At 35.8% G+C, this 27,069-nt stretch overlaps 1 pseudogene; it reads right to left on the reverse strand.

Annotated features, from left to right (window-relative positions):
* LOC130868559 (uncharacterized) overlaps positions 1–27,069 on the reverse strand; it is a 70,605-nt pseudogene that overhangs the window by 2,065 nt on the left and 41,471 nt on the right.

Genomic DNA, 27,069 nt, shown 5'->3' on the forward strand with positions numbered 1-27,069 from the left:
GGGTTCTAAACTGGGTGGGGGGCGGGGGAATGAAAAGTGCCTGATTTTAACTGCCAAAGTGTTGATTATTTTCATGAAAATAGGAGGCATGCCTACAAACTTTGTTTTTGCACTCATAAGGCCTATGTAAGGGACAGTTCGCTGTAAAAGGAAGCAATTTTCATTCGTGTTCCTGTCTTTTCAGATTATATCTCTGAATTTATGTTAAAACTTTTTTTGTTTTGTTTTGTTTTGTTTTCTGGAAAGGGCCTTAAATGTCCAAAAAATCACCAGTTCATTGTATCCTTCAGTTGAGTTTCACATTAATCTTTAACCCTTTGAGGGATTGAGATGGGAAAACAATGTAGATTTGAAATATTTTGCAGGGGAAAAGAATACCTATTTGTTTGTACATTATACAAAAAGATCCAAAGAAAGAATTTAAAATCAGAGTTTCACTGAGATTCATTTATGTAATTCATTCTTTTAATATGTTAAATGTATTCATAAAACTATTCTGTCATTACAATAATCCATCTCATAAATGCACTCTCCTCCAAAAACTCATTTTATTTAAAACATCACTCCTTATTTCTTTATAACCCACTCAATAGTATGAGTGATTTTCTCTTTTACTTATCATACCTAAATGCTTTCAAGATGTACCTATGCTGTAGTATATATTAATATTTTATTTTTATTCCTTGTGTTGATATGCTATATTTTCTTTTTACATTTTACATCAACTTCATATATTTCACTTGGCAGTTTGGCTTTGTTTTATTTTCCACAGATGCATCACACATACTCACATGCCACACAAATAATCATGATATTTGTTTTTTTTTTAAATCTGGCACTATATTTTTTCTTTTTAGTGTGTTCAATAAGTATCAATCTCACATTTTGCTATTCTAAGGAGAAAGCATTTAATATCAGAGAAACTTCTCAAGACCAAAGCTCAAATTTTAGGTAGTTATTTTTTGCCTATTTCTGTCCTTGTCAGTATCAATTAGGTATAATGAGGTACTTTATGTTTGTCACCTGCTCCTAATATCTGTTTCTTTGAGGAAGGAGATTTTAAGTGTCTCAATAACTTTCACCACAGTTTGTGTATATAATCATCCTCAAGCAATTTTTGCAATAATTTCATGTTTATGGCATCAGTTCTATGCTTAAAATGATGGCCACTTACCTTCTCTCTCCAAACTAAAAGCTTAAATATTAATCATAAAGCATAATTTTGAGACAAGAAGGAAGGAAGTTACATTCCGAAAATACTCTCAGGTCTTGACAGTTGCAGTTATCCACATGATGGATTTCATTCTAGCCTCCCTCCTATGTATGACACAGCAGTTGGGACAAATGTAGATTGAAAAATGTTGCGTGTTGAGATAAAATATGATTTCATAATATGCTGATGAAAAGCTAGGGACAATTTCCTCAAGGATGTTATTTTGCTAAGTGCCTCCAGGAATTGTCTGTTTAAAATGAACAAATAAATAAAGCTTCATTTTTCCAATAATCATTTTCCTATTAGAATCAAAAAATTCTTATAATGACCCATCCACATGGTATAAAGTAGCACTGAAGGCTATTTTCTAACACTTATCTCCCCATGGACAAATGTCTTTTCCAGATAGTTATAGGACAAATCAGCTTCAGAACTCATTAAGTTTCAAGGCCCCAATTCCTAGTAAGAGACTTTTGTAATCAATAAAAATATTTTATAGGTGTACTAGTAAAGGTTTTCTAGAGAAACAGAACTTACAGAATGAGTCTCTCTCACTCTCTCTCTCTCATAAAGTGAAATGCATATGTTTGACATACTTGGTCTACTCGGTTGTTTGATAAAATGAGATTTTTCCTTTCTCTTTTTCCTCTTCACTTTCCAAATAGATACATATAATAATACACCCCCCATATATATATATATATATATATATATATATATATATATATATATATAGAGAGAGAGAGAGAGAGAGAGAGAGAGAGAGAGAGGGAATTTATTAGAATGAGTCATAGGATGTGATCCAGCTAATCCAACAATGGCTGACTGAACAGAAAACCCAAGAATCTAGTAGTTTCTCAGTCCATGAGGCAGGATATCTCAGCTGGTCTTCAATAGACTCTGGAATCTGAAATAAGTGGGTTCTAATGCCAGTGATGGAATGGACTTGGCAAAAAGATGAGAGAAAGCTGGTAAAGAGCAAAAGCTTCTTTCTTTCATGTATTTATATAGGAAGTCAGCACAAGGTATCATATTAAAGGTGTTTCTTCGTGCCTCAAAATCCAGACTAAAGGCATTTATATTCCTGTCTCAAAAATCTGAACATGAAGTATATTCACCTACTTCAATCCAATCCAAAAACAAAAATTCTCTCACAGGTATACCCTCCATTTTTGGACTGTAGTTAAAGGTTGATCTAATTGACAAAAAATAATAGCTATCACAACCATACAATGGTGGTACATACCTTTAATCTCCATACTTGGAAGGCAGGGGCTGGTAGATCTCTGAGGTCTCAGACAAGCTGGTCTACCGAGAAAGTCCCAGGACAACCGGGACTACAAATAGAAACCCTGTCTTGAAAAATTGAAAAAGAGAAAAGAAAATAAAAATTGCCATCAGAATATTTATCTAATATAGGTCTTCTAGGCTCCCTGATGTTGTCTGTAGTTAAATGAGCTAAATTTTATGTGAAATGTAGATGTTTCATTCTCTGTGAATTATCTTCTCTTTGATTTAATAAATGTTCTGTTTTCATACATAACAGAAAAGAATAATAATGAAAATAAAGAGCAATACTGTCAATAAAATTGAACTCTAAGAAAAATAAGTTACTTCATAAGGTAAAACCTAAATCATTTAGCAAAAATTCCCTGATCATACTTTGATTATCAGATATTTTAATCTCCTTCTACCTAAATTTTAGAACCTTGTCCATATCATTTTCCTTTTGTTTGCTGAATATCATTCCTCACAGTTTGTTATCTTTTGTTTTTCAATTTTTTTTGTTAAACATCTATCTTCATTTCATTTGCTTAACTTTTATAGAGTTCCCTAAAAGCCTCTTCTTTAGAACCTGTGCTAATTTTTCTATATGTCAGTATTACACAACTTTTGATACCAACTTCTGTCCTACCATGAATCAGCTGGCTATATATATATATATATATATATATATATATATATATATATATGCCTAGTCATCAATGAGCTGTAAATGGAGACTGCACTTTGTTTTCCAGCCACATATGCCCAAATAATCACACAGAAACTATATTAATTACAGCACTGTTTGGCAAATGAATCAGGCATATTCCTAGCTAACTCTTACATCTTAAATTGATCCATTTCCATTAATGTGAATATTGCCATGAAGCTTTGGCTTACCAGTGCAGCATGTTACTCTTTCAGTGGCTCCATGGTTTCTCCCTGACTCTGTTTTCTTTCCTACTCTATCTCTTCTTGAATTTCCCACCTTGCTAAATTCTGCCCTGCCATAGGCCAAAGTGGCATCTTTATTAACCAATGGCATTCATAGCATACAGAGGAAAATCCCCCATCAGCAAATGATCTATGTTTGAAAAGGATTATGAGGAGTGCTTTTGTTAGAATAAGTTTGTCATTGTAGGTGGGCTTTAAGGTTTTAAAAGTCCACATTAGGCCCACTTTAACTGTTTTGGCCTATGGATCAGGATATAGCTCTCAGCTAATATTCCAACAATATCCTGAATTCCATCATGTTTCTTACCATCAACCTCTGATATGGTAAGCAAACTCTTAATTAAATGCTTTCTCTTATAATAGTTGCATTGGTCATGGTATCTCTTTACAGCAATAAAACAGTGACTAAAACAAGATAAGTCTTCATGTTTCTGTGCTTTCCTTAGCTGTCATTGAGCCTAGGTAGGCAATGAGCATTCATAACTTGGAGTTCCCCTACTTGGAATGAAATGCATAACATTTAACATATTTTAAACAGAAGTTTACTTAACACTTGCTGAAATCATTTTAACAGTGGACATCAAGTGCTACATTTTTAAATTTCTGGTCTACCTGGCCTCTGAGAAAATGAGTCAGTTGCAAATTGATTCTTGGATACTGATTTACTACAATCTGAAAGAGCTTACTTATCTTTTCCCATTTAAAATAAACCTGTGAAAGAGGATGAAAGTTCGAAAATTTGTTTCTAGACATTTTCTAGCCATTTCAGATAACCAAAGAATTTAGCTTTTGCTGGAATAAAAATTTTAGAAGAAGTTTATTCTCACAGTGATGCTCAACTGATGAAGCATCCTCATGACTAATTATTAACTATGGATATTTACCTATATAACAGAAGAGATGTCATAGTTCTGACCTCTTTCTTAATTCATTAGGTTTACTCAAAAACATGACCACATGCTGTACCCTTTTTTACATTACTTAGTCTTAGAACTTGTAAATGTATTTGGGGTCACAAAGTTCTGCTAAGACTGAGCAAGTCAATGAATCAGTAAAAAAAAAATCCTTAATTCTGTATACACAATTCAAATCATTCAACCTACTGATCTTTAGTCAGTAATGTCACTTTGGTATATGAAAGACAACAAATTATTACTGTAATTCCATTTGAAGCAGTAAAAAGGAACATGTCATAAAGATTTTTGTCATATTTGGTTCTCTAATAAAACAATTAAACTTGCTGTGGTTTTCACATATACACACAAGAGACAGATTGAAAGAGACAGAGACAGAGAAATATTTTAGCTGTGTAAAATGTTTTTAAAATTACCCTTTCCCACTCTAAGGTCTAAAGAAATCAAAATCTGACCAGTGAAGTTTTAATTTTATTTGTGAGCACTGGGGAATTGTACCCCAGGACTCTAATGGGATTTAGGTTTTGAAATTTTGTTACATGATTCATAATGCTGACTTTCCTCATGGGTAAACACATTAATAATAATTCTGACTAGTTATTTATTCTTATTCCACATTAACTCAAAATACATGGTTTTGCGATTTGAAATCACGGGTGCTTTTTATGTCAAGCCATGAATGAATGAATGAATGAATATTAGATATTTTGACAATTGTCAGAGGTTATTTATAAGTTTGTAATACTCATAAAAAACTGACTCTGAAGTCAGAGGACAGAAGGTACAACAGCTAGAGAGAGAAATTAGAATTTGATACTACTTGTAAATAGGGGAAACAGTCATGAAGTAAATGTAGACTATTATTTTTGTATTTGGGGAACATAGTTTACCTGATTTGGGTTTGTTTTACTGTTTGTTTCAAGATTGGGCTTGAAATATTTACAGCTCTAAATTTATTCATCCCTTGGTCATTGTTATCTCATTCATAATTGTTAGAGAATGGGGGATAAAATGAAGGATGACATATGTCTTTGGAATTAATCTACCTCTCTTATCATGGGACTCAACCTTGGCAGAAGTATGCTATAGGACACATAAATTAGAAAAGTAACGTGGATGCATCCTTATTTGTTATGCTGGCATAGAGCTGTCTCTATGGTAATATGTTCTTTAATGCTCTGTTGAACCTGTTCTCTTTAGTGAAATGAAAATGCATGTGTTTGACATACTTGGTCTACTTGGTTGTTTGATAAAATGAGATTTTCCTTACTCTTTTTTTTCTTCATTTTCCACAGAAGCTGTCAGTGCCCATTACTTAAATTAAGTTGACAGTGTATGCAGATAGTTTAAAAAAATGGTCATTCAGGAAATGTTCTTTTCTACTTACTTTTTGCACAGTCAAATAGTGATCTAAGTGAAAGTGGTATATTGGACATAGACTAAAAAGCCATTTAACAACAAAAGTTTTTAGCATTTTAACTTGTCTGCTATTCTTCTACTTACTTGAGATCTTTTATGAACACTTTCGTCACATCTCTAAATAAGAGAAATATGTTTGGGTTTAGTGTTAAATTTTCATGTATCAATACATAAAATTTCAGGTATCAATATGTCTTAATAAGACATGTACAAATATTCAAACAGGCATTTCTCTTAGGAATACTGCTTGTAAGAGTCAATTGATTTATACTGTTCTCAGAGAGACTATTTTATTTTATTATTTCTTTCTTTCTTTATTAAAGATTTCTTCTTCCTCCCCACCACCGCCTCCCATTTCCCTCCCCCTCCTCCAATCAAGTTCCCGTCCCTCTTCAGCTCTAAGAGCAATCAGGGTTCCTTGCCCTGTAGGAAGTCCAAGGACCACCCACCTCCATCCAGGTCTAGTAAGGTGAGCCTCCAAACTACCTAGTCTCCCACAAAGCCAGTATGTGCAGTAGGATCAAAAAACATTGCCATTGTTCTTGAGTAGAGAGACTATTTTAAAGTCCTTCATATGCCAAGAAAGAACTCTAAGGAGAAAGACTCCTTCTCCCTTATGTTATATAAAAAGATGTATTGTGTATTCTAAAGGGAATTCTACTATTTTGGTCTCTGAATTATTGTTTGCTTTAGAATTACTATAGTATGTTAAAGAGGGAAACTAGTTGCTATTTTGGGCAGAATTTATCACAGAAGAAGTAGAAAGCTATTCCCCCAATCATCTGTGTATACTATAGGGTCGATTACAACAGTATGTGATCTGCTGTAATTCTTACTTTTTTTCTTCCTAATTAACAAGTGTCATTTGGAAGAGTTGGTTGTAATATAGGAATAAACATACTTTAAAAAGATAAGTTCCCAAATTGGTGTTTTCACATTTAATTTTTAGAACAGTCTAGAGTTTCTTGTATTTATTGAGTTCAATTAACTTCTTAAAGACTGCAACCTATTTTGATGCTTTGCATAAATTTTATGATCTTAGCACTTAGAGTAGGAGGGAAAGAAAATCTCTTTCTGTTGTTACATTTTTTTTATTTAATAGTTATTTGGATAAAGGTCTTTGTTCGAATTTATCTTGAATTAATCAAATCTGTATGCACATATATTCATTTATTTTAAAAGCCATAAAGCGAAACATGCTTGCATATGAATACTGAAAATGTAAAGTTTAGCAATTATTGCTCTGCAAACTTGCTGAGGTTTGACACACTCCAGGTCTAGCAAATTAACAATCCTCATGAAGCAAGAAGGAAATCCTTTTCAACTTAACTCAGCTGTTAGTGTTGTTTCAAACTTCTAGAATCTTACCCCAGATAATTTATTTTAGACATATTAAGTACAGTACCCTGGAAAAACCTTTCCTGGTGACATAAACACAATAAATCTCAAGGTGTGAATACAAGTTTCCTGGTGACAATGATCACAATAAAGTTTATTGTGTGACCTCATCAAAACTCTCTTGCAAATTACATGTAACCTTTTCCAAAGAATGGGTTCTATTGACTAGGAAACTATGCTCAATATAAAGGAAGGAGGAGTTTTGAGAAAACATAATAGTCTGGGAGATTTTGTAGTGGCATGTTTCTGAGCTAGCACAGATCACCAGGCTACTAATTACAACTATTGTCAGCTTTCAGATTGGAAATATGTATGCGTCCCTTCCATTGAAGGGACAACCATGCATGAATAACATTCCTGGTTTCCTTTGTGTTTATATGTGAGCACAAGGATCCCTTACCCTCTAAACAAACATAGTGTATTAGTACTTTTCTATTGATGTCATAGAACACCTTGACCATGGCAATGTATAAAAGAAAGAGTTTATTTGGTTTGCAGTTAGAGAGGGTTAAGAGTACATCATTGTGGAGAATTTTGGTAACAAGAAGCAGACTAATGTGGGCTTCCCTTGTGTATGCTATGAGTATGTTTTGTTACCATTGGTTAATAAATAAGATCCTTCAGCCTATAGCAGGACAGAGTATAGCCAGGCTGGAAGAGGTATTGTAAGACAGTAGGCAGAGTTATTAAGACACCACGTAGCTGCTGAAGGAAATAGATGCCCAGAACCTTTACAAATAAGCCACAGCCTCATGGTAACACACAGATTAATATAAATGGGTTAACTCAAGATGTAAGAGCTAGCTAGAAATATGCCCCAGTCATTGGTCAAGCAGTATTGTAATTAATAAAGGTTCTGTGTGATTATTTGGATTTGAGCAGTTGGGGAAGGAGTGAGCAGTCTGTGCCTACAGCAGATAAAGAAGCTGGAACAGTAGCTGAGAACTCAGACCTTAAAATGTAAATAGGAAAAAGAGAGAGAAAGAGAGAGAGAGAGAGAGAGAGAGAGAGAGAGAGAGAGAGAGATTTTGTAGTGTCCCTATTTTTTCCCTCACAAACATTTTTCACATATTTCCAAGAAGAAATGTGCTGACCAATAATTTCCAGTTGTGATTGCGTTATGAGTATGTTCAAATTTTATAAGGAAGCACATGCTTACAAATCAAAATATACAGACCTTGCATTCTGTGTTTGATCTCTGTCTAATTCCAATCAATGCACAAAGTCAAAGCTGATTACAGAAAGAAAAGTTGCAGAGTCAGAGAATTGAAGTGGTTTTGTGAGGTGCAAAAAAGACATGCAGAAAGGAACTAAGCATAAGCACAATCAATACAAACTGAACAACTAAGGTGTTATTGAGAGCAGTCTGATAGACATGGACATAGGTTAATGCTGATTTATTGAAACTTTTAGGTTAGATTCATTGACAAGAACAATGGGCAATATCTAGAACTGGAGAAAATCAGAGATCAGAAAAGAATTACAAATTCAAAAAGATGTCTCCTTGATGTGAACAGAAACATGAAGATGACTGCTGTCATTTGTTGCGGCGAACTCCCTGACCAGCAGGAAAAGACGACCACCAGATGAGGATTCTTCCCAAATCACGCTTTATTGGAGCCTCTTGGTTGAAGGGAGAGCAGAAGCGAGGGGCCCCGAGCGCCAAGCAGCTGCTTATATAGGGGGTAAGGGAACGAGTCGTGCCTGGATTGGCCGATGCGCGCCTGCCGATGCTCCTGGCCACGGGATTGGCCCTAAGCACATCATCGTCATTGCACATGCGAGAGGCACGGTTCCACTGCATTGCCTAATATGGAGCTGTCCACCAAGCGAGGCCGGGGCAAAGCGCCATCTTGTAATGGTGGCCACTCGAATCGGCTCCCAGCAATTTGATGAGACATATATTATGGTAAATCGATAGTCAGCTATAAACTAAGCTTTTCACTATATATTTTGGTTATTATTTGCTTATAGGTGGAAGCATCTATGCTACATGACACTGAGTAAGCAATCTTTAATGGCCATTATTCATGCCGTTAAGAGTTCAGAACAATACAGATCCTGGTATTCATAAATGTGGAATTAATAATCCTTATTTGGAACTTCATTTGGTACATCTGTCAAGATTCACATTATTATTTCACCAGTGTATATTCTTTATAATCAACTACTCATCACTTTTAAGATTAGTATTTTTCAATTTCTGTTAATCAGGGTTTCAGCTAGGTGGTGGTGGTGCATGTCTTTAATCCCAGAACTTTGCAGGCAGAGGCAGGTGAATATCTTTGAGTTCAAGGCCAGCCTGGTCAACAACGAGAGTTCCAATGACAGCAAGAGCTACCCAAAGAAACTTTGTCTCAAAAAAAAAAAAAAACAATTTTTTAAAAAAAATAATCAGAGTTTGATTTTCTTTGCCTGAAAATTTAATATATGAGTTATCTGTATATTTTTGTATATGTGCCCTATTCTAATATAGCATCTAATTTAAATTCAATGTCTCATTATTAGAGTTGCAAAGTCTAAGCTTAAGGAAAAAGTGAACTACTGTAAGTTTCAGTGTATTCAAGTATTTGACCAACATGCAAGTAGCATCAATCATAACAAACAGTATATATACAAACAAGTTTGTGTTAAGAGCCACAATTGATGTCTTAAGTTAGGTTTCTTATTACCATGATAAGATACCATTTCTGAAATCAAATTGGAGAGAAAATGGTTGGTTTCATCTTAAACATCTCAGGTCACACTAAGGGAAGTTAGGGCAGGGACTCGAGGAAGGAAACTGGAGGCCAGAATTGAAGCAGAATTCACAGAAGAATGAAGCTTACTTGATTGTTTTCATATGCATATTAAATGACACTATGAATGACTGACACTATGCATAGTGGAGTGGATATTTCCACATCAATCTTCAATTAAGAAAATGCCTCCCAGGTTTGCCTACACGCCAATCTGATGTGGAGTATTTTCTCAATAGGTATCCCTTTTCTTAAGATATGTATAGCTTTGCAAAATTGAATGCCGTGAAAAAGTTTATTATTTTTATGTGGCCAAAGAAATAGTGAATATAACATAGTCACTATAGAACTGGTAACTAAATAATGGTCAACCCAACTAAGCATATATTTTTTCTTAGAAATTCTGGATTTATCCCTAGGTGTTTATTTTATTATAAAGATTTTTTTTAAATATTTGGGTATACATAATTTTTTTCATTTTTTTATATTTTTTATAGTTTGGGAATTTTACATGTGATAGTTTTATACAACATATGCTGGTCTTGAACTCATTGTGTAGCCAAGGATAACTTTGAACTCAAGCTCCTCCTCACTCTATGTTCCAAGTATAGGAACGGCATGTATATACCATTACTTTCAGATTCTTTAGAATTTTGAAAACTAGAAAAGTATAGGAATGTTAATACAATAAAATGTTTATAATTAATAGAAAGACTATGATTCTAGCATATTATAGTTACAATTAGATATTTATTACCCCCTTTAGAAAACTTTGCAAAACATACATGTTCATTCACACACACGTACACACACACACACACATTTTGGATTTAGTTGTTTTGGGTTTCTGAAAAATCTCTAGGTCTAGAACTTAGGCTATTTTAGAAAACACCATAAGATATTCCAAATTTGTTCTAGGGTCAGTAGCAAACTTGTGCTTTTTTTTTTTTTGAGTTCTAGAATCTTACTTTTTAGAGCTTGAAAAGTAGAATATGAACATTTGTTGAAAGACCAGTGTCTAAAAGAATAGAAGTACTTCCATTTATGTATATTATTAATAAATCAGTTGACATTAAAATACCATGTCATCAGTTGGTACTGTAATCATGGTCAAAATTCCATGGTGAGGGAGATCATTCCTAGGATAGAAAGCTATTGATATTTTGGTAAATGGCCATGCTGTTAAATCATTTTATGAGGTGCAATGATACATGTCTTCCATAGGTTTATGAATGTGAATATGAACTCCCAATCAAGGCATAAAGAACATCATGGAGGAGGAAGTATAAGTAAATATCTAAGAGCTAGAGTATGATGAAGAATGATGTAAAATGCTATATTATGGACAGAGCATAGGCATTGCATTCATGAGCTCTCAACAGCTGTGGTGACTTACATAAGATCTAGCCCATTAGAAATTAGAACATGGATGGAGAAGGGCTCATTAGGACCAATCCATAGTTCAGAAGCTCTCTGTAGTTGGAAATTGCTGGGGAAGAATCATTATTGTTTGAGGATATAGCCATTGACATGTTTCTCATGCTATAGTAGACATTTACAGACTCATGTACATATGGGCAGCATTAATTGGACTTAGTGGTTTATAAAAAAAAGACATAAAGTTGGAAGGGTATATGTTAGGGAGAACATGAATGTATTTGAAGGGGGAAATGGTCATATTTCATTATATACATGCATGAAACAATAAAAAAAATCCAGCATTTTGGTAAGACATATGTTAAAAAGCAAAGCATCTAATTCGAATATGTTATGACTAGAAGCAATAGTGTAGAAATAACTCAGGTATTTTGTGAAATAATTCCTTAATTGGGGTGTTTCTAGTGTTTTTCTCTGGGAGAAAACTGGGGTAGCAGGCTGTTATGAGTTCAAAACCAAATGGGTATTAACATTCTCGGCACATATCACAGAAATAGCATATGCAACTGTGATGTGGCCCCAAATATCTGTTTGCTTAATATGGTTTGCAAATGAGCTTTTTTAAAGACCAAGATACATCCTCACTTTATTGATTCTCAATATGAAATATGAATATTCTTGAAATCTGGTGTGAATTCATGACATAATGATTTGAGGATATATGCTTCTCCATCATTTAAAGTCACTTCCAGGACTTGGGATTTTGTTTTTTATTTCTGAGACTGTGGCAGAATCTTTGGGCCTACCTGAAGAAGCCATTGAATGTAGTTCAGTGCCATTGCTGTACCTATTGCATGACAGAATTAGAAAGTGATACCCAGCATAATATCAGATCTCTTGTCTTTGTAGTTCCTGCTGACGAGGACTATTAAGTAAAGTCCTTCTTTCTGAAATGTCTATTATGGGTCAAACAACTAGATGTTAATTACATTGGAACAGTGAGTTGACTTATTAACATACATAGAATATTTTTACTGCTTGTGAGTGTACTCGTGTGATAATTCTAAGACGTGTAAGGAGAACTTGTCAAGCATAATCATCATAAATACAGGCCCAGGAGGATTGCTAAATTCACTCTTATTCTGCCAAGTAAATCTTTCAAATGACTGAATATGACTTGTGGGATTTAGGCATTTTCTCAGCTTTTCTGGGATTTTACAGTAATACTGGAATCACTCAACATTTTTTAAGCTGCAGAACTTCATTCAGCTTTCCAGGTTATCTTTATCGATCCTGGTATTGGCTGGAAAGACCTTTATTTTAACTAGTAAACACCATTAAAAGATTGTTGTTCTTCTCTTTGTATAGCAAGGTTTGAACTCAATTACCACAGTCCAACCTGTTAAAGTACAGGGTAGGTGGCATGAGGTGACAAAATGTACAATAGTTGTCAAGGGACAGATAGAGTATAAAACAAACCCACTACTGACTTCTACTAAAATAAGTTTGTTTTTTTTTTAAATGGGGTCAATGTGCACCTCTAGAATTTTCAGGGGCATCAGAAATAGTGTTGAATACATTTCTTCTTTTTAAAGCTCTGCTCTGATGCAAGTAATCAATAGTGCAGCTTTTGTAAAAAAAAAATCATTTTTGACAAAAGCTCCAAGATTGATTACCTTGATCAATACCATTTTTAAGAACAATTCATCAAAATTGTATTTAAGCAGAGAACATGATGCATTTAAACTGTTAATACCACAAACCTTTTCCTTCCTCTACTTTCTTTGGATTATCTATTCTCCCTAAAGAGCATTAGATTTCACAGCAAACTTTAAGGTCACACATTTTCCCAAGGGTTAAAATAAGATAACAGTTCTTCAAAGTTATTACTTTCCTCTCCTCTCTCTGTACTATTTGTAATTTGCAAAATATCTGTGTTGTTCTTACAATACTGGGCATCATGGACTCATGTTTTCTTTTGTTTTTTTCAGGAAAACCAATACCATATATTGTGGAAGGAAAGAAAGATGAAACCCAGAGCTTTGTTGTAATCATGCCCTTACACTTTTCAATCAGTAATCACTCTAGGGAAAGGTTTAATTGCTTTGGTAATTCAGGCAAAAGCACACCTTGGGCCTGAATGCCTTCAGTAATTATATCTTTATATTGAGCATATTGGAGTATAAAAACTGTCCTTGTATATTAGTGTGTACTTCTGAATATCATAACCATAAGAGGCAGTGTCTAGATATTACTGAAGCACTAAAATGTTTAATTCAGTCTATTTCTCTCAGCATCTTTAAGAATTAAATAATTAACCTACCCCCAATTTAAAATTAAATTGGAGGCACAGATTTCAGAGGAGTCACCTGGATAATTTTATTAGTTCTCCTCTTTCTTGGTGGACATATGAAGAAAGGAGAAATGGAGGAAATTGGTAAGCTAGGCTATCTATAAGATCTATAGCACCTATCAACTGGTGCCTTTAAACGTACTTCTACCTCATGTACACATCTGGACATTCAGATGGGCTTTAAGCTTAAAGACAATCTGCATAAATCCACTAGGGTTTGCCTTGGAAGTTAAGCTCATTTTCAAAGCTTTTCCTGTACATCAGATCTTATTATGTCTTTCTTTAGAATTTTGCTTTATATAGTGTTGAAGAGGCCATAAAATGTTATGTGAAAAATAATAATTCATATAAACCTGTCAGAGGGAAGCTCAATTGCATGCTGATTTAATGTGATAAAAAATGTACAAACAATGACTACAGAAGAGTTCACAACTTTTATGGGAATGTATCATATGAGTGATTTTTCTAAAGTCTCAGTGAGTTTTACATCGAGGTAACTTACACTGTGTATGGGGCTTGGTAGATGAATAAATTTTAAAAGAATTTTCTGGTCATTGGGCTACCAGGCGTCCCTGTGTAGGTACTGAGGAGTTCCATCTGGACGAATGAGTGTGTGCTATCCAGGGGGGGGGACTGTCCTGGAAGATAGCACAAACCCCCCTCCCCCAGCTCCTGCTGCAGGGCCCCTTTTCTTACACATGACCCAGCCCCCCAGCTCCCACCCCCAAGCCTGCTCAGCTGTCTGCTAGGTCCTTTGCTCAAGAACAATTTTCCTGCTCTTACACTAAGGCTACCCACACAGAGTTGTGAGTGCCTGCCTACCGGGCAGGCCTCAAGAACCCCTGAAAGGGAGCACAGGCACCTTCAGTTTGTGCTGCAGTGTCGCCTGTGTTCTACTCGACCCAGCCCTACCCCCCACATTCGCCCTTTTGTCTGCGGGTCATTGGACTACCAGGCGTCCATGTTTTGGTGTTGAGGAGTCCATCTGGAAGGGAACTGTTCCCACCCCTACACTGAGGAGATACACCCAGGGGGTTAGTCAAAGCAAAGACTGGATCAAGACATCAGGCCTCTCCTGGCTCCATTTGAAGGAAGAGATGGGCAGGCACCAATGCAAGAATTCCTCAAACAACCTGAAAGGCAACGTGACATCACCAGAATCCAGGAATCCCAAAATAAGAAGAATTGTACACCCTATTCCAGAAGAATTAGAAGAATTCGACTCAAAAGTGAATTATATGAAAATAATAGAGGACCTTAAACAGGAGGTGAAAAACTGCCATAATCAATTAGAGAATACAAACAAAAAGATAGAGGAAATGAATAAATCTCTCAAAGACACCCAAGAAAACCAAGAGAAACAAGAAAAAGCAATCAAACAGGTAAGGAAAACGGTTTCAAGACTTGAAGAATGAAATGGAGGTAATGAAGAAAACAAAAACCAAGGGAAGGATGGAGATGCAAAATTCGGATAAACGAACAGGAACTACAGAGACAAGTACTACCAACAGATTACAAGAGATAGAAGAAAGAATCTCAGACACTGAAGATACCATAGAGAAAATAAACACACTGATCAAAGAAAACAGCAAAACCAAAAAATTCCCATCACAAAACATTCAGAAAATTTGTGACACAATTAAAAAGACCAAACCTAAGAATAATATGGATAGAAGAAGGAGAAGAAGTACAGCTCAATGGTCCAGAAAATATATTTAATAAAATTATAGAAGAAAACTTTCCCAACCTTAAGAAAGATCTTCCTTTGAAGGTCCAAGAAGCATACAGAACACCGAATAGACTGGATCAAAAAACAAATCTCCTCACCATATAATAATCAAAACACAAAACATACAGAATAAAGAAAGAATATTAAGAGCTGCAAAGGAAAAAGGCCAAGTTACCTATAAAGGTAAACCTATCAGAATTACACCTGACTTCTCTATGGAAACCATGAAAACCAGAAGGTCCTGGATAGATGTACTGCAGAAACTAAGAGACCATGGATGCAAGCCCAGACTATTATACCCAGCCAAGCTTTCATTCACTATGAATGGGGAAAACAAAATTTTACAGGATAAAAACAAATTTAAACAATATGTAGCCACAAATCCAGCCTTACAGAAAGTAATAGAAGGAAAATCACAACCCAAGGAGTCCAACAATGCCCACAATAACTCAGATATCTAAGGACCCTTCACCAGCACAACTTGAAGAAGGGAAACACACAAACTCTACTACCAAAAAAAAAAGGAAGGAAAAATGACCAGAGTTAACAACCACTGGTCATTAATATCACTTAATATCAATGGACTCAACTCACCTATAAAGAGGTACAGGCTATGAGATTGAATACGAAAACAGGATCCATCATTCTGCTGTTTACAAGAAACACATCTCAACCACAAAGACAGACATCTACTCAGAGTAAAGGGCTGGGAAAAGGTTTATCAAGCAAATGGACCTAAGAAACAAGCAGGTGTGGCCATACTAATTTCTAACAAAGTTGACTTCAAACTTAAATCAATCAGAAGAGATGGAGAGGGACATTTTTTACTCATAACAGGAACAATTCATCAGGACAAAGTCTCAATCCTGAATATCTATGCCACTAATATAAAAGCACCCACTTATGTAAAAGAAACATTACTAAAACTCAAGGCAGTCATCAAACCACACACACTAATAGTAGGAGATTTCAACACTCTTCTCTCATCAATGGACAGGTCAATCAGACAGAAACCTAACAGAGAAATAAGAGGATTAAGGGAGGTAATGACTCAAATGGACTTAACAGACATCTATAGAATATTCCACCCAAATAGGAAAGAATATACCTTCTTCTCTGCAGCTCATGGAACCTTCTCGAAATTTGACCACATACTCGGTAACAAAGCAAACTTACACAGTTACAAAAAAATATTAATAACCACCTGTGTCTTATCAGATCACCAGGGATTAAAGTTAGAATTCAACAACAATGCTACCCCCAGAAAGCCTATGAACTCATGGAAACTGGACAGTCACCTACTGAACCACACCTGGATAAATGAAGAAATAAAGAAATTAAAGTCTTTCTTGAATTCAATGAAAACAAAGACTCAACATATTCAAACCTATGGGACACTATGAAAGCAGTGCTAAGAGGAAAGTTCATAGCACTAAGTGCCCACTTAAAGAAAACAGAGAAAGCACACATTGGAGACTTAACAGCCCACCTGAAAGCTCTAGAAAAAAAAAGAAGCAGACTCACTTGGAGGAGTAGAAGACTGGAAATAATCAAACTGAGGGCTTAAATCAACAAAATACAAACACAGAAAACAATCCAAAGAATCAATGAAACAAAAAGCTGGTTCTTGGAGAAAATCAACAAGATTGATAAACCCCTATCCAAACTAATCAAATGTCGGAGAGAGAATACTCAAATTAACAAGATCAGAAATGAAAAGGGAGACAGAACTAGAGACACATAGGAAATTCAGAGAATCATTAGATCTTACTACAAAAGCCTGTATGCCACAAAATTGGAAAATGTAAAAGAAATGGACACTTTTTTAGATAAGTACCATATACCAAAGTTAAACCAGGACCAGGTGAACAATCTAAATAGACCTGTTAGACATGAAGAATTAGAAGTTGTTATAAAAAACCTCCCTACCAAAAAAAAGCCCAGGTCCAGACGGCTTCAATGCAGAGTTCTACCAGAACTTCCAAGAAGGCCTAATACCTATACTCCTTAATGTATTTCACAATATAGAAACAGAGAAGTCATTGCCAAATTCCTTTTATGAAGCTGCAGTTACTCTAATACCAAAACCACACAAAGACACAACCAAGAAAGAGAACTACAGGCCAATCTCACTCATGAACATCGATGAGAAAATCCTCAATAAAATACTGGCAAACCAAATCCAAGAACACATTAGAAAAATTATCCATTATGATCAAGTAGGCCTCATCCCAGGGATGCAGGGCTGGTTCAACATACAAAAATCTATCAATGTAATGCATCATATAAATAAAATGAAATAAAAAAACAGTATGATCATTTCATTAGATGCTGAAAAAGCATTTGACAAAATTCAACATCACTTTATGCTAAAGGTCTTAGAGAGATTAGGGATACAAGGGTCGTACCTAACTATAATAAAAGCTATTTATAGCAAGCCATCAGCTAACATCAAATTAAATGGAGAGAAACTCAAAGCCATCCCACTAAAATCAGGAACACGACAAGGCTGTCCACTCTCTCCATACCTCTTTAATATAGTGCTTGAAGTTCTAGCGATAGCAATAAGACAACATAAGGGGATCAAAGGGATTCAAATTGGAAAGGAAGAAGTTAAACTTTCATTATTTGCAGATGATATAATAGTATACATAAGCGACCCCAAAAACACAAAAAGAATGCCTACAGCTGATAAACACAAGATCAATTCCAAAAAATCAGTTTCCCTCCTATACACAAAGGATAAAGAAGCAGAGAGGGAAATCAGAGAAACATCACCCTTCACGATAGCCACAAAGAGCATAAAATATCTTGGGGTAACAATGAAGTGAAGGATCTATTTGACAAGAACTTTAAGTCTTTGAAGAAAGAAATTGAGGAGGATACCAGAAAATGGAAGGATCTCCCTTGCTCTTGGATTGGGAGGATCAACATAGTAAAAATGGCAATTCTATCAAGGGCAATTTATAGATTCAATGCAATCCCCATTAAAATCCCATCAAAATTCTTCACAGATCTTGAGAGAACATTAATCAACTTTATAGGGAAAAACAAAAAACCCAGTATAGCCAAAACAATGTTATACAATAAAGGATCATCTGGAGGCATTACCATCTCTGACTTAAAACTATTACAGAGCTTCAGTATTGAAAAAAGTTTGGTATTGGCATAAAAGCAGAGAAGTCGATCAATGGAATCGAGTAGAAGACCCTGATTTTAACCCACAAACATATGAACATATGAGTTTTGATAAAGGAGGTAAAAGTATTCAACGGATGAAAGAAAGTATCTTCAACAAATGGTGCTGGCAGAACTGGTTGTCAATCTGTAGAAGAGTGAAAATAGATCCATATCTATCGCCATGCACAAATCTCAAGTCCAAATGGATTAAAGACATCAATATCAAGAGATTCCGTATCATATGACAAAAGCATTTGTTCAACTATGTTCATAGCAGTATTATTTGTAATAGCCAGAACCTGGAAGCATCCTAGGTGTCCTTCAATGGAAGAATGGATGAAGAAAGTGTGGAATATATACACATTAGAGTACTACTCTGCAGTAAAAAACAATGACTTCTCGAATTTTGCATGCAAATGGATGGAAATAGAAAATACTATCCTGAGTGAGGTAAACCAGACCCAAAAAGAAGATCATTGGATGTACTCACTCATAATTGGTTTCCAGCTATGGATAGGGGGCCTCTGAGTCTATAATATGTGGTCCTAAAGAAGCTAAACAAGAGGGCAAACCCAAGGAAAAACATATAGTTATCCTCCTGGCTATGGGAAGTAGACAAGAGTGCCGGGCAAAAAATTGGAATCTTGGGGGTAGGGTGGGACGGGGTTAAGGGGAGATGGAGAAAGAAAAGTGTGAAGGAGAGGATGAGGGGAACTTGGAGAAACAGGATGATTGGGGATATAGGAAGGTTGGATAGGGGAGCAGGGAAACTCATATCTTAGTTAAGGGAACCACCTAAGGGTTGGCAAGAGACTTGAACTTGGGGTGTCTACCAGATGCCCACGGCAATGTCCCCAGTTAGTTCCTTGGGCACCTGAGAATAGGGAACCTGAAATGAACCTATCCTATAGCCATACTGATGAATATCTTGCATATCACCATAGAACCTTCATCTAGCAATGGATGGAAATAGAGACAGAGACCCACATTGGAGCACCGGACTGAGCTCCCAAGGTCCTAATGAGGAGCAGAAGGAGGGAGAACATATACAACGAAGTCAGGACCACGAGGGGTGCACCCACCCACTGAGACAGTCGGGCCGATCTATTGGGAGCTCACCAAGGCCAGCTGGACTGTGACTGAAAAAGCATGGAATAAAACCGGACTCTCTGAACATGGCGGACAATGAGAGCTGACAAGAGGCCAAGGACAATGGCACGGGGTGTTGATCCTACTTCAGGTTCTAGCTTTGTGGGAGCCTAGACAGTTTGGATGATCAACTTCCTAGATCTGGATGGAGGGGGGAGGACCTTGGACTTTCCACAGGGCAGGGAACCCTGACTGCTCCTGGGACTGGAGAGGGAGGAGAAGAAGAGTGGGGGGAGGGGGAGAGGGGCGGGAGGAGGGGGAGGGAAATGGGAGGCGGGGAAGAGGCGGAAATTTTTTTTAATAAAAAAAAAAAAGAAAATGGCTTAACTTTCATATTTAATGAGAAGTTTCCATGTCACTGTTTGGTAATTGGCTGGTTACCAAGAGAAGACTTGTTTTATATGGTGCCCAACATGGGTGGGGTATGAGATATAAGGATTACTTAAAATGTTCCAATATAATAAAAATTTGGATTTATAAATTGAGATGGAAACATGACACATCCAATGAACAGCAGAGAGTAAAATGGTTGAATATCTCTCTATCATGTTTATTTTTTAACCGAGATCAGTTTCTAATATTGTTATGACTAAATCTTTGTAGTATTGTGAAAAAATTCTGTTTATATTTGTCCATGAATTAAACATCTGTTTCACAAAGAGTGAATTCATACCATATGAAATGACTGTTTTCTTTAATCTCTTGAAATCTAAGCTGTCTACAGGATCCCAGTCAACTTCTGTAAAAAAAAAAAAAAAAGGAAATGTGGGACATTTGTACACTGTATTGTATTGTACTGTATAGTACACTTCACTGTATTGTACAATGTATTGCTGTGATAGATGTAATAAAAACTGCCCAAAAGACAAAAAAAAGACATCAATATCAGTCTCAACACATTGAGCCTGATAGAAGAAAAAGTGGGAAGTACTCTACAGCATATGGGCACAGGAGATGACTTCCTACGTATATCCCCAACAGCACAGACATTAAGGACAACATTGAATAAATTGGACCTCCTGAAACTGAGAAGCTTCTGTAAAGCAAAGGACACTGTCCCTAAGACAAAAAGGCAACCCACTGACTGGGAGAAGATCTTCCCCAACCTTGCAACAGACAAAGGTCTTATCTCCAAAATATATAAAGAACTCAAGAAACTAGACTTTAAAATGCTAATGAACCCAATTAAAAAATGGGGCACTGAACTGAACAGAGAATTCTCAACAGAAGAATTCCAAATGGTCAAATGACACTTAAGGTCATGCTCAACCTCCTTAGTGATAAGGGAAATGCAAATTAAAACAACTTTGAGATACCATCTTACACATGTCAGAATGGCTAAAATCAAAAATACCAATGATAGCCTTTGCTGGAGAGGTTGTGGAGTAATGGGTACACTCATTGCAGGTGGAAATCAAACTTGTCCAACCACTTTGGAAATCAGTGTGGAAAATATCTCAGAAAATTTGGGATCAACCTACCCCAAGATCCATTAATATCACTCTTGGGAAAGTACCCAAGAGATGCCCGATCATATGACAAAAGTATCTGTTCAACTATGTTCATAGCAGCATTGTTTGTAATAGCCAGAACCTGGAAAGAACCTAGATGCCCTTCAATGGAGGAATGGATGAAGAAAGTGTGGAATATAAACATATTAGAGTACTACTCAGCGGTTTAAAACAATGACATCACGAATTTTGCATGCAAATGGATGGAAATAGAAAACACTATCCTGAGTGAGGTATCCCAGACCCAAAAAGAGGAACATGGGATGTACTCACTCATAATTGGTTTCTAGCCATAAATAAAGAACATTGAGCATACAATTTGTGATCCTAGAGAAGCTAAATAAGAAAGTGAACCCAAAGAAAAACATATAGTCATCCGCCTGGATAGGGGAAGTAGACAAGATTGCCGGGCAAAAACTGGGAACTTGTGGGTGAGGTGGCATGGGGCTAAGGGGAAATGGGGTGAGAAACGTGAGAAGGGGAGGATGGGGGGAGCTATGGGGAATGGGATGTTTGGGATATAGGAAGGGTGGATACGGAAGCAGAGAAATATATATCCTAATTAAGGGAGCCATCTTAGGTTTGGCAAGAGACTTGTCTCTAGAGGGGCTCACAGGTGTCCAGGGAGATGTCCCCAGCTAGTACCTTGGGCAACTGAGGAGAGGGAACCTGAAATGACCCTATCCTATACTGATGAATATCTTGCAGATCACCTTAGAACCTTCATCTGGATATGGATCGAGATAGAGACAGAGACCCAATTTGGAGCTACAGACTGTGCTCTTAAGGTCCAAATGAGGAGCGGAAGGAGGGAGAACATGAGCAAGGAAGTCAGGACCACGAGGGGTGCACCCACCCACTGTGACAGTGGAACTGATCTATTGGGAGCCCACCAAGGCCAGCTGGACTGGTACTGAATAAGCATGGGTAGAAACTGGACTCTCTGAACATGGCGGACAATGAAGGCTGATGAGAAGCCAAGGACAATGGCACTAGGTTTCTATCCTAATACATGAACTGGCTTTGTGGGAGCCTAGCCTGTTTGCTCACCTTCCTGGACCTAGATAGAATTGGGAGGACCTTGGTCTTTCCACAGGGCAGGGAATTTGGACTGCTCTTCAGTATCGAGAGGGAGGGGGGAATGGAGTGTGGGGAGAAGAAGAAGAGTGGGGATAGGGAAAGGGGAGTGGGGGGAGGGAGCAATATGTGGGAGGAGGGGGAGGGAAATGGGAAACGGGGAGGAGGCGGAAATTTTAATTAAAAAAGAATAAAATAAAATAAAAAAAGAATTTTCTGTTCATTTAAAATGACATATATGTTCCCCATTTTAATTTTATTTACTAATGAGTACAAGAAGATCTTTGGAATATATTTCAATTCCACTCTCCATAGGAAACATAAAACTTTTCATTGCTTTTCCTGTACCCTAGTAGTAAAAAAATGATAAGTGATATGCCAATATTAACCTTTATCTAGTATTTTAAGACATTCATAGACAAGTGTACAAATCACTTTCTTGTAGCCATGTATTACAGTCCAAGGGAAAGTGGGTCATAGTTGGGCTTCATGCAATTTTGTTGTTTCTTGAAAACCATTACTGGCATTTAAAACCCAGCTTATTTATTTTTGTGTATTAATCATTGACTCATAAAGGGAATGTTTATCTTTGTGGAATTCAATATTCCTCTTCAGAATAATTTTTTCTTAAAATCATTTTATTTATTTCTCCCAGAAGCATCAAAAATGATATAAAATTTCACAAATAAATATACATTCTGCTTACAAGAGTCTATTTCATTTACTGTGTTTGGAGTGTGCGGATTTTGGTGGGTTATAATTTAGGTAAACACAGATAGTGTTCTTGATCTAGAGGATTATTTGTCAAAATTTTACTCCTGAATTATTTGTAACTTTTTCCCTTCATTCTTGTAGGAAAGATTCCTTTCATACCCTTGGTGCTTTTTTATATATCTGAAAGAGAAAAACACATGATACTCCTGTTTTACAAGTGACTAGGCTTTTTTACAAAGAGAAGATATCGTTTTTAATGAAAATCTAATCAAAGATTTTCATAAGTAGATGCATATCATATACAGAAAAATCCCTTTATATGGTATACTACTTTTTATAACATTGTCCTTGTCTACTTTTCCAAATAGGCCACCCACAAACCTACTCTACTCCACACTATTTAAGTGGCCAAGTGGGCAAGTAAAATATAATGAGCCTAGGCAAATATAAACACAAAAATTTTGTGTCCTTTGTCCCATAATATCTAGCTGACAGAAAACAGAATGAGTAAATCACTCTATTGCAAAAAAGCCCTTTTGATACTGTAGCTAAGTCATTTTATAGCCTAAAGTTGAACTCAAAGACAAGGAAGGTAAAGCAGTCATTCCCATCCCCCAAGAGAATGTGAGAAACATCTAGGAACTGGTTCCATGGTAGCCTTCCCCAAAATATGGAGACAAATGTGCAAATGCCTTGTTGTGCCATGCAAAAGACTGTCCAGATTTCCCAGATCTTAGAAGATAACAGTGTGTTTTGTAATGCCATTGGACACACTATTGTGGGTAACTTTCCTTTGGGCCACATATGTGTGTTTCCAGTGTCATCAAGGTGCCAGCATAGTTAAAACACTCTATATTCAGAACCAGATACACTGAGTTACCATGCAGAATTATTTGTTTTAACTTCTTGTTTTCTGATTGGGGTCTTTGTTCATGTGTGAATCCACAGCTTTGATTATTTTCTTTGTTTTCCTTTGTACTCTCTGAGATCACATCTCTTCCTTAAGGAGTACATACTAAAATATGTATGTACTCTGAAATGTATATTAATAATAGCTCATATAGCCAAGCAATTAAATAGCAGAAATAAGTTAATATATATAAAATTGAGAGATAAGACTACCTCTTAAACTGAAGCAGTTGAACTGGATTTTTAAAAAGTAAGTAGTACTTGGCAGTTTTTTTTTTTTGTGAACGAATAATTTTTATCAGGCTTACTTAAGGAAGGAGTGAGGGTGAGGGCTAAGTTAGAGGAGCAGTAATGACTCAAAGACAACCGCACCACCAAAGTTCAGTCCAGCGTTGTGAACTACTTGGCAGATTTTTATCTATACTTAAATTTTTAACTACTCTGGAATCAGCTATTACCCATTACTCAGGAGATACTTACCTAATTCTGTATCTACTTTACCCTTGGTCACATAGCCTAGATTTCCTGCTAAGACTGCAGGCACATATGTGCAATTTAAATACTTCCTTCTTTAATGACCCTGGATACTGTTTGTAAGAAGTGGTAATATGTCAGCAAATGAGCTCTTAAAACACATAAATAAAACATACAAAAAACAAGAGACCACACAAATGGAATTTTAACAGTATTTTGTAAAAGACCAATAGTTACCCAGTTGATAACAATTCATTTCTTTGGCGATTTATATGGACCATATTACTATTTTAACTACATAGAAGAGAGTCAAACCATTTGTCCCATCTTTTGCAAAATGACTTTGAAAGTATAGTTGTTCTCTTTCATTGCTATAATTCTTTATGTTTGTAACAATACCTGGAATGTTGGAAACATGCAGTAAGCAGTTGTTTAGGAAGCAATTATTGAATTAACACCAAAGAGAGAATTTGTCATGTTTGTTGTTTTGATGAACAAAACCAACTCACCAATCAATAATCTAAAGTTTCATTTTAGATCTTGGCAGGGGAAAAATGGATTATTATCATAATTAGCTTAATACAAAAATTATAATATTTAAAAATAATTAGGGATATATTTTACTTCTCAATTTAATTTTCTTGATTAGTAATGTATATGTGATTATCTTTGCTTTCTTAAACTGCCTGAAAGATAGTTTCCTATACTTCACTATCTTATTCAGTCTTTAAAAATCCCTTTGTAACATTTATTGATGGTTGCATATAAGTGTATATAGTCTTCATGAAATATGAGTAAAAGAGCTCTTTGAATTCACTAAACTACTAACTAAATTTGCTATGCTTTTATAAGGTCATTCCCTATCCTAAAGGCTCCTGTGAACAGGAGAGACAGAATGTTGTATGTGAAGATATTTAAAAATAAAGTACTAGAAATTGTTGTGTGCAGAGCATTAGTATTTAGGTTACAATTCTGAATCTTGTTTTTTTGTTTTATATTCCCGTTGTTATTTCTACATATGTCTCCTATAGAAAAACAGAAACAGACTTGTATAATTCTGCTTATGCTTGTTATTTGTATACAACATCCTTGAATACAGGCAGGTCAGGAATTTTACAAATGGTATTTTTCTTGGTTAAAATAATAGTTATCATCCTCCAAGCTAGCTATATATCTTGTATTTCATATTACAATAAGTTATTATATTACAAGATCTCAGGATAGCTTCAATTTGGAGTAAGAATGCACACACCCACAGTGACAGATGCTAAATTTAAATCCCTCAAGGTGTAACTTGCAGTTCTGAGATACATTCTCTTAGTTGTAAATTGTAATCAAGAGAGAAGATTCAAGGAAGTTTATTTCATTTTCATTTTATTGCTTTAAGACAGAACCTTACTGTAGACAAGTTGGTCTTTGGATGTCTGGAAATCTTTCTGCCTTAGTCATGCAAAGGTTGGGATTATGGGAGTGAAGTTGTATGTAAGGACGATGGTAACAATCATAAAGAAAGAACGTTCTGCATGTACAAGTTTAAGCCCTAAAAAAATCATCTTGCTTTCAGTTTTCAATTTTACCTGGAATTTCTCATTTGTTTTCAAATGTTAAGAGGCAGTCTTTTGATTGAAAGTAAAAATTGAGTAAGAGAAATGAAAAGAAAATTTATATAGCTAATGCTTTTCAAAATAAGACAATTTAAAACAGGTGGTTTAGATTGACCTCACTTTATTCATATTTGAATAGTTGTCAGAAATTTTATTGTGAACTTTAAAATCCAAAATACAAAGAATGGGCAGGTTCTTTCTTCCTAATCATTAATAAATGTAGCTACGAAAAACAATTGCATTTGTCCTTTAAACTTTCTTTTGCATTTGCTTATGGACAGAAAATAAGTCAATTACTTTAGACATCTTATGTAACACAGAATTTAGGGAAGCTATCAGTGAAGATGTGTCAATTCAATTTTCTGCTTATTTTTTTCATTGAACTGATGACATTCCAGCCTTTCTCTCTTACTGCCCTTGTTAAAAATATAATCATTGTGTTCTCTTCAGGAAACAGTAATCATTTTCATTATATGGTCAAACATCTTAAATTTCTGCAAGGTAACTCAGCACCTTCTTAGGAACCACAACCACATTGTTTTTGTAAGTCACACTTTTAAAATAGGGTAAAGGTTGTTTCCAAATATGATGTTCAGTATTTAAAAGAAAAAATTCATGACAACTATAATCTTATATTAGTACCTTGGCTTGTTATGACTGAGTCATGAGACCCCCCCAAAAGAGACCGCCATGGAGTCAATTTTCTGATGCAATTATACAAGGTTTCTTTATTGTTTTACAAGCTTGCAAGCAGGAGCTGCTTTGTTCCATACACCTAAGCAATAACACAATGGGTGAGGGAGAAAGGTGGGAGCTCACAGTGCAGGGGGTCTTTAAGAGGAAAAACCACAAACAGGGAGTTACATGTCTTGGCATTACTGAATTGGGTAGGGGGATAGTTGGCTCTAAGTCAAGATGGGATTTTTGTAACTTTCCGCAAAACCACCTAGTAATTGTAAAAAAGACTTGTTTAGCTTTTGATTACCTGTCCTTAAGTCTCTGGGCAGCCAGGTAGTTTTTGGAATGGTTGTGGTGTTTCTCTGAATTTACAGGTACATGGGGTGGGGCTCCTAGGGGTGGGAAGCCTGCT

The sequence above is a fragment of the Chionomys nivalis genome, chromosome X (genome assembly GCF_950005125.1).
Source record: "Chionomys nivalis chromosome X, mChiNiv1.1, whole genome shotgun sequence".
Classification (NCBI taxonomy): domain Eukaryota; kingdom Metazoa; phylum Chordata; class Mammalia; order Rodentia; family Cricetidae; genus Chionomys; species Chionomys nivalis.